At 33.4% G+C, this 7,704-nt stretch overlaps 1 pseudogene; it reads left to right on the top strand.

Annotated features, from left to right (window-relative positions):
* Positions 1-419: 419 nt before the first annotated feature.
* Positions 420-3,755, top strand: LOC123250751 (annotated as a pseudogene).
* The last annotated feature ends 3,949 nt before the right edge of the window (positions 3,756-7,704 follow it).

Here is a 7,704-nt window from a genome sequence, read left to right as displayed (position 1 = left end):
CAGTTACTTAACCTCTCCTAACTGAAATATATAGGACTCCTCAAGAAGACATAAAAACAAATCCAGAGAAATGAAGGGACCCCACAACAGGGCACAGCATTGGAGGTACATGGAATCAGGGCATTTCCATGCTATATAGGGGTGAAACATCTCTCACTAAAACACAAGCTGAGCAACCCCCTTGCCCACCCCACCCCAACTACAGTGCCAAAGCCAGTGCAGAAGAGCTAGAGCAAGCTTGGGGCACACATTAAGTCCTTGGCAGCTACCTGGGGTCACCAGGGCCTGGTCCTGAGAGCAGCAAGACTTATGACCCCAAGAGGCTAAAGAACACACAGACTTTGAACACAGACCCTGAGCGCAGGCAAAACTGCGGGCATGGATGCAAGCACAGACACGGATCCTGAGAGCAGGCGAGGATGCGGATCCTGAGTGCAGGTGCGGACTGTAAGTGGGGACCCAGTGCAGGGGGTGCACGATTGTGGAAGCAGAGCCCTGAGACTGTTAAAGGAGCCTTGGGCAGAGGAACAAGCAAGGGGACCACCAGGAGGCTTGACCCTGAGAACAACTAGACCTGAGACCTCAGGAGCCTAAAGAGTGTAGACAGACCCTGAGTGTGAGGATAAACCTGAGAGGGCTCAGGGCTAACAATGGCAAGCCAGAGACAAGAACCCCGAAAGAGAAAGATCATTAAGAAGAAATCCATAACACTTGACAACTTTTACACAGATAAAATCCAGACAAAAGAGCAAACAGCAGAGTAGAACAAACGAGTAATCCTATCCAAACTTTCCCAAAATAATGAAAACTGGCCACAAGCTATCGAAGAGTTCAAATCCAAGATGTTGAGGAAAAAGGAAGAGATTTGGCGAGAGAAGTGGGAAATAGCTCAAAATGAAATTAACAGGTTAGAAGACAGAAACTCCCAATTGGAGAAAGATGCCCCCAAATCAAACAAAATGGTAAACAAATTGGAAACCAAAATCTGACAAGAAAATAACAGTTTAAAAGGCAAAAGTTCACAATTGGAAAGTGAGGCAAGTAAATTGAAGACCAGAAATGACCAGATTGAAAAGGAAAACCAAAAGATTATTGCCGAAAGCCAGTCCCTAAAGGATAGAATTGAGCAATTAGAAGCTAATGATCTCTCAAGACATCAATAAGAAACAAAACAAAGTCAAAAGACTGATAAAATAGAAGGAAACATGAAATATCTCAATGAGAAAGTGACAGACCAAGAAAACAGGTCTACAAGAGACAATCTGAGAATCATTGGTCTTCCTGAAAAAGCAAAAATTAATAGAAACTTGGACTCCATACTAAAAGAAATTATTCAGCAAAATTGCCCTGAAGTTCTACAACAAGAGGGCAATATAGACATTGAAAGGATCCATAGATCACCCTCTAAACTAGACCCAGGAATATAATAGCCAAATTCAAGAGCTTTCAAATAAAAGAAAAAAATTTATAAGAAGCCAGAAAGAGACAATTCAGATATCAAAGAGCACCAATCAGTATCACACAGGGTCTGGCAGCCTCCACACTAAAAGACCACAAGGCTTGGAATATAATATTCAGAAAGGCAAGAGAACTGGGTCTACAACCAAGGATCACCTACCCATCAAAACTATCTATATACTTCCAGGAGAAAGTTTGGGCATTCTATAAGATAGAAGATTTCCAAGTATTTGCACAGAAAAGACCAAGACTAAATGGAAAGTGCAATATCCAACCACAAAAAATCAAGAAAAACATGAAAAGATAATAATGGCTCAACCAAAGAAAAAATGTAGACAATATAATATTGAATATTTAAAATATGTCTTTATTGAGTTGCCTCTAAACAATACATTACCAATGTGCAGGATTTGTCAGAAAGTTTTATCAAACGAAACTATGAAGTGTTCCAGACTGCAAAAATATTTGACTAAAATTCATGGTGATAAAAAAGATAAGGATTTATCTTATTTTCGAACACTAAAAGAAAAATTTATCAAACAACCAACATTGGCAAAATTTTTCAAGCTCAACCAACCAAGAGGTCAATGGTTTGCTTGCTTTTTACAATATTTTGTTAATGATTGCCAAATCAGGAAAACCTCATACTATTGGTGAAGAACTAATTATACTGGCTATAAGTGAAGTAATACCTACTGTGCTACACAAGCCAGCATCTGATTTTATCAAGAAAATTTCATTGAACAATAATGCAGTGCAAAGAAGGATTGATGAAATGGCTCAAGATGTTGAAGATTCATCGTGTGGAAATTTAAGAACATCTTGGTTTTCTATTCAACTTGATGAGTCAACATTGCCAGGAAATGAAGCTTTACTTTTAGCATATGTGCGGTTCAGAAAGGAGGAACAAATTTGCTAAGAATTATTATTTGCAAAATATTTGCAAACCGATACTAAAGGAGAGTCAATATTTCATGCATTGGATGAGTTTTTTTAAAGAAAAAGAAATACCTCTCAGTAATATCTTACAGCTGGGTGGCTCAGTGGATTGAGAGCCAGGCCTAGAGACTGGAGGTCCTAGGTTCAAGTCTGGCCTCGGACACTTCCAGCTGTGTGACCTTGGGCAAGTTACTTGACCCCTATCGCCCACCCTTACCACTCCTGGGCTAAGGACGGTCCCTAGCCTGGATGAAAAAGGAGGAGGGTTGGGCGTGGGGCTAGCAACCCCACCCTGTAAAAAAAAACTACATCTGCTAAAGAAACTGCAACCTAAAGTAGGGGCAGCTGGGCTAGCTCAGTGGATTGAGAGCGAGGCCTAGAGACGAAAGGTCCTAGGTTCAAATCCGGGCTCAGACACTTCCCAGCTGGGTGACCCTGAGCAACCCATTGCCTACTGGTTGTGGCCCTATGCTCCTTGAATGGAGTCCCAGGATAAAAAAAAAATCTTATCAGTAGCCACAGATGGTGCTTCAGTGATGGTAGGGTACTACAGAGGTTTTCTCACATATTTAAAAAAAGGAGGTGCTGTATGCATTCACAGAACACTATCATCCATCTTCAAACATCTAGTTGCCAAAAATTTAAGTGCACGCTTACATAATTCATTACAATATGTAATTAAAGTTATCAACACAATCAGAAGCAAATCATTGAATGACTGATTTTTTAAACAGCTTTGTATTGAAAACAATGAAGAATTTAATTGTTTGCTGCTTTATACAGAAGTTTGTTGGTTGTCAAAGGGTGCCTGTTTAGATGGGTTTTATAAACTGTTTAACTTGGTGCTGGAGTTGTTGAAAGATAGAAATGATGCTTTACGATCCAATTTAATTCAATCCGAAAGTGACATCGTTTACTTGACAGACTTGTTTCAAAAATTTAATGAAAAGTATCTTCAGCTTCAAGGTGATGAAGTGAATTTAATACAATCAAAATCCATTATTTCTGCATTTGTGACAAAATTTCTTCTGTACAAATGAAACTTTGGATGAGGGGAATTCAGCTAGTTCCCAAATTTATCAGTAGCAGACAATAAAGATGAAGACATACTTTCTTATTGTGAGCACTTGGATTCTCTCCATTCAGATTTTAATCAACAATTTGATGATATTTTGCAAATGAACATACCTTTTTGGATTTTGGATCCCTTTTCAAGTGCAAACACTGAAAAATCTCCACAGTTACAAGAAGAACTGATGGAAGTAACTACAAATGATGAATTGAAATTTAAATTTAAAAGCGACTACCAACAGTTCTGGCTACAAAAGGAGATCCCTACTGCTTATCCTGAAATATGAGCTGTAATTCAAAAGTTCTTAATTGCATTTCCTTCATCATATTTAGTGGAACGTGGATTCAGTGCGGTAACCAATTTATTAACAAAAAAAAGAAACCAATTTTGCAAATAGTCAATTGTGATGATTTAAGATTATTGCTGATGAAAATAGAGCTGAGGATTACTAAATTGGAAGCAGCACACCAAGTTCATCCTTTTAATAAAGATGATTTCGAATGCTTTAACTTTTTTGTATTACATTCTATTTTGAGTTCAATAAATAGTTTCATAATTTCAAAGTTCAAAAAAAATAACTCTTGACAATATAAAATCTCTTGGAATTTAGTTGCCAACACAAACCGAGGAATTCCCAAACTTTTTTGACCTACTGCCCCCTTTCCAGAAAAAAAATTACTTAGCCCCCTGGAAATTAATTTTTAAAAAAAAATTTAATAGCAATTAATAGGAAAGATAAATGCACCTGTGGCCTTCACCACCCCCCTGGATCACTGCAGCACCCACAGTGGTGGCGCCCACTTTGGGAATTTGGGACACAATTACAAAATATTTTTCACACGAACAAAGTTAAATCTAAACAAATGAAAAAATATTAATTGTTACTGAGTAGGCTGAACTAATATAATAAAAATTATTATTCTACCTACATTAATATATTTATTCAGTGCCATACCAAGAAGAGTCTCAAAAATTATTTTATAGAACTAGAGAAAATAATAACAAAATTCATCTGGAAGAATAAAATGTCAAGAATATCAAGGTAATTAATAAAAATAAAAATATGACAGAAGGGGGCCCCACAGTACCAGATCTCAAACTGTTCTCTGAAATAGTCATCATTAAAACAATCTGGTACTACTTAAGAAATAGAATGGTGGCTCAATGGAATCATTAGATACACAACATGCAGGAGGAAAATGATATTAGACATCTATAGTTTTTGATAAACTCAAAGTTTCCAGCTTTTGGGGTAGGAACTCACTATTTAAGGAAAACTTGAATATAGCATGGCAGAAAATAGGTATAGACCAATATCTCACACCCTATACCAAAATAAAGTAAAAATGTGTATATGTCTTAGACATAAAGGGTAATACCATAAGCAGAATGGGGGATCACAGAATAGTTTATTTGTCAGATATATGGAGAAGAAAATAATTTATTACCAAACTAGAGATAAAGAACCCTAGAAGATATGAAAAGAATATTTGATTATATTAAATTAAAAGAGTTCACACAAACAAAACCAATATAACTAAGATTAGAAGGGAAACATCAAACTAGGGAGAAAATTTCTAGCAATTTCTCTTATCTTGGACTAATTTATCAAATACATAGAGAACTCAGTCAGTTTTATAAAAGTACAAATCATTCCCCAGTTGACAGTTTGTCAAAGGAAATGAACAAACACTTTTCAGATAAGGAAATCAAAATTACCAACAATCATGAATGTTTTTCTCTATCATTCTTGATTAAAGAAATGTAAATATAAAAATAGAAATGCAAATTTAAACAACTCTGAGGTACCATTTCATGCCTATAAGATTGGCCAATATGACAATAAAGGAAAGTGATAAATGTTGGAGGGAATTTGGGGAAATTGAGATACTAATACATTGTTGGAGGAATTGTGAACTGATCCAACCATTCTGGAGGGCAATTTGGAACTATGATCAAAAGGCTATGAAATATGCATACTCTTTCATCCATTTATACCATGACAAGGGCTATATCTCAAAGTGATCATAAAAAGGGTAAAGAACTTACTTGTACAAAAATATTTATAGCAGCACTTTTTGACAAAAAAAAATTGGAAATTGAGGGGATATCCCTTAATTGGGGAACGGCTGAAGAAATTGTGCTACATTTTGGTGATGTAATACTATTGTGCTTATAAGAAATGATAAACAGGAGCAAAATCCCAAAGAAGGGTAGAAAGGAATAACATGGAATAATAGAAATAAACTCAAGAATGATTCAAAAGAAAAATACATAAGTATATTCATCAATAAATAAGTATTTATTTATTAAACATCTGTTATGAGTCAAGCAGTATCTAAACACTGGGGATATAAGATCCCAAAGACATATACATGGCATAGTAGATAGTGTGATGGATTTGAAGTCAGAAAGACCTAACTTCAACTCTTGTCTTGAAGTTCAAAACTTCTTTTTTACCCTGAGGAAGTCATTTATCTTTCATTTTCCCCAGATTCTTCAACCATAACATGGTGTCAATAATATTTACCTCCAGGGTTCTTGTGAAGATAAAATAATAATTGTAGAGTACTTTTCAAGCTTTAAATGACAAAGTATTGTATTATAATTATTTTCTTTGCCATCATTATTTGCAAGAAAAAGGAAATAATCCCTATTTGCATTGAGCTTACATTTTAATGGTATAAGAAAAATAAGTATTAAAAAGTATACAAAGTAGATATAAACACACATATGTGTGCATATATAAATATATTCATTAACACATATACAGTATACCACCACAAAGTGTATATATAATCATATAAAGAACATATACAAATATAATATATAATATATGCATATATGTATGTATCATACCAAGAATAATTTCTGATACAAGCACTACTTACCTTATTTTATACACAAATTGATATATTTAAGGAAGCCATTTGAAAAATGAGAGGATATGACAAGCTATGTAAAAGCAATAATGTAATAATTGATTATAAAAAGGAACTCAAATGTAGTAATTGAAAAACTTTAATGGTTAATCACTAAGAGATTGTAGAAAGTATGAATAAAAATAGAACCCATGAATAAAAAAAGTAAAAATAGACAAAAAAGTAAAAGAAATAAGAGAAGAGAACAAATAATAGCTTAGAAAAGACAATAAGAAAAGACAATAAAATTATTAATATATTGGGAGATTTATGGAAAATAGTTGAGATTTTGAACTAATTATTTAACTGAATGAAAAATGAGAAGACATTGAAGAGCAAGATAATTAAGTAATTCAATACATAATTGAAAAATTCCGGAACAAGAGAAAATAATACAATTTGAATTTAATTTAAAATAAATAAGAAATTAACAAAATGCAATAATTATAGGCAGAGATAGGATGCTTTAATGTACTTCCTGCAGTTAGATGAATCTGATTGAAATATTAACAAAAGGGAAAACATAGAACTAAGCAAATCCCTCGATAACTTATTGTTGAAAAATATATGATATGTGACAAATGGAATAATAAATTTCATTACTCAGCACCATGAGATACTTTATACAAATTGAACAGATTCAAGAGGAAAAAAAAGAGAAATCATAAATAAATGTGGAAAGATATTTTACACATCACTTATAATGTCATGACATAATTAAATAATAAATAAAAATATAAAAGAACAAAGAACTAAACAAAGAATTAATATCAGTATCCCAATTTGTCAATGAACAAATCAGAGAAATAATTAACAACTGTTTCAATAGAAAGATATTGATGAGACAATATATTAAAATTTTTTAAATGCAGCTAATGAGATCATAGAGGAAAATTTTTCTTTGCAGAAAACCTTAATTAAAAAAATAGATCATTAATGAATTGATTGTGCAAATATCAATATGAAATAAATATCAAAGCAAACTTAAAAGATAATTTTAAAATTATTCTAATAACAGCTCAATTTAAAAAAAAACAACAAAAATTCCATTAGAATTGGTAATGGAATTAAAAGCTAATTACTTTAAAAGTCTGATAATATTAAAAACAAAACAGAAGAAATTATAATTATCACAACATAATACCCATGGTAATAAGCCACCCACAGTAAGAATTTAGAAGAAATAAAAATTTAGTTTGTTTCATTCTTCATTTATTTCAGTTTTGTCCAACTCTTTGGCATCCCATTTGACATTTTCTTGGGAAAGATAGAAGAGTAGTTTGCTACTTCGTTCTTCAACTAATTTTACAGGTG

Source organism: Gracilinanus agilis, chromosome 1 (genome assembly GCF_016433145.1).
Source record: "Gracilinanus agilis isolate LMUSP501 chromosome 1, AgileGrace, whole genome shotgun sequence".
Lineage (NCBI taxonomy): Eukaryota > Metazoa > Chordata > Mammalia > Didelphimorphia > Didelphidae > Gracilinanus > Gracilinanus agilis.
This window is presented reverse-complemented; position numbering and strand designations above follow the sequence as displayed.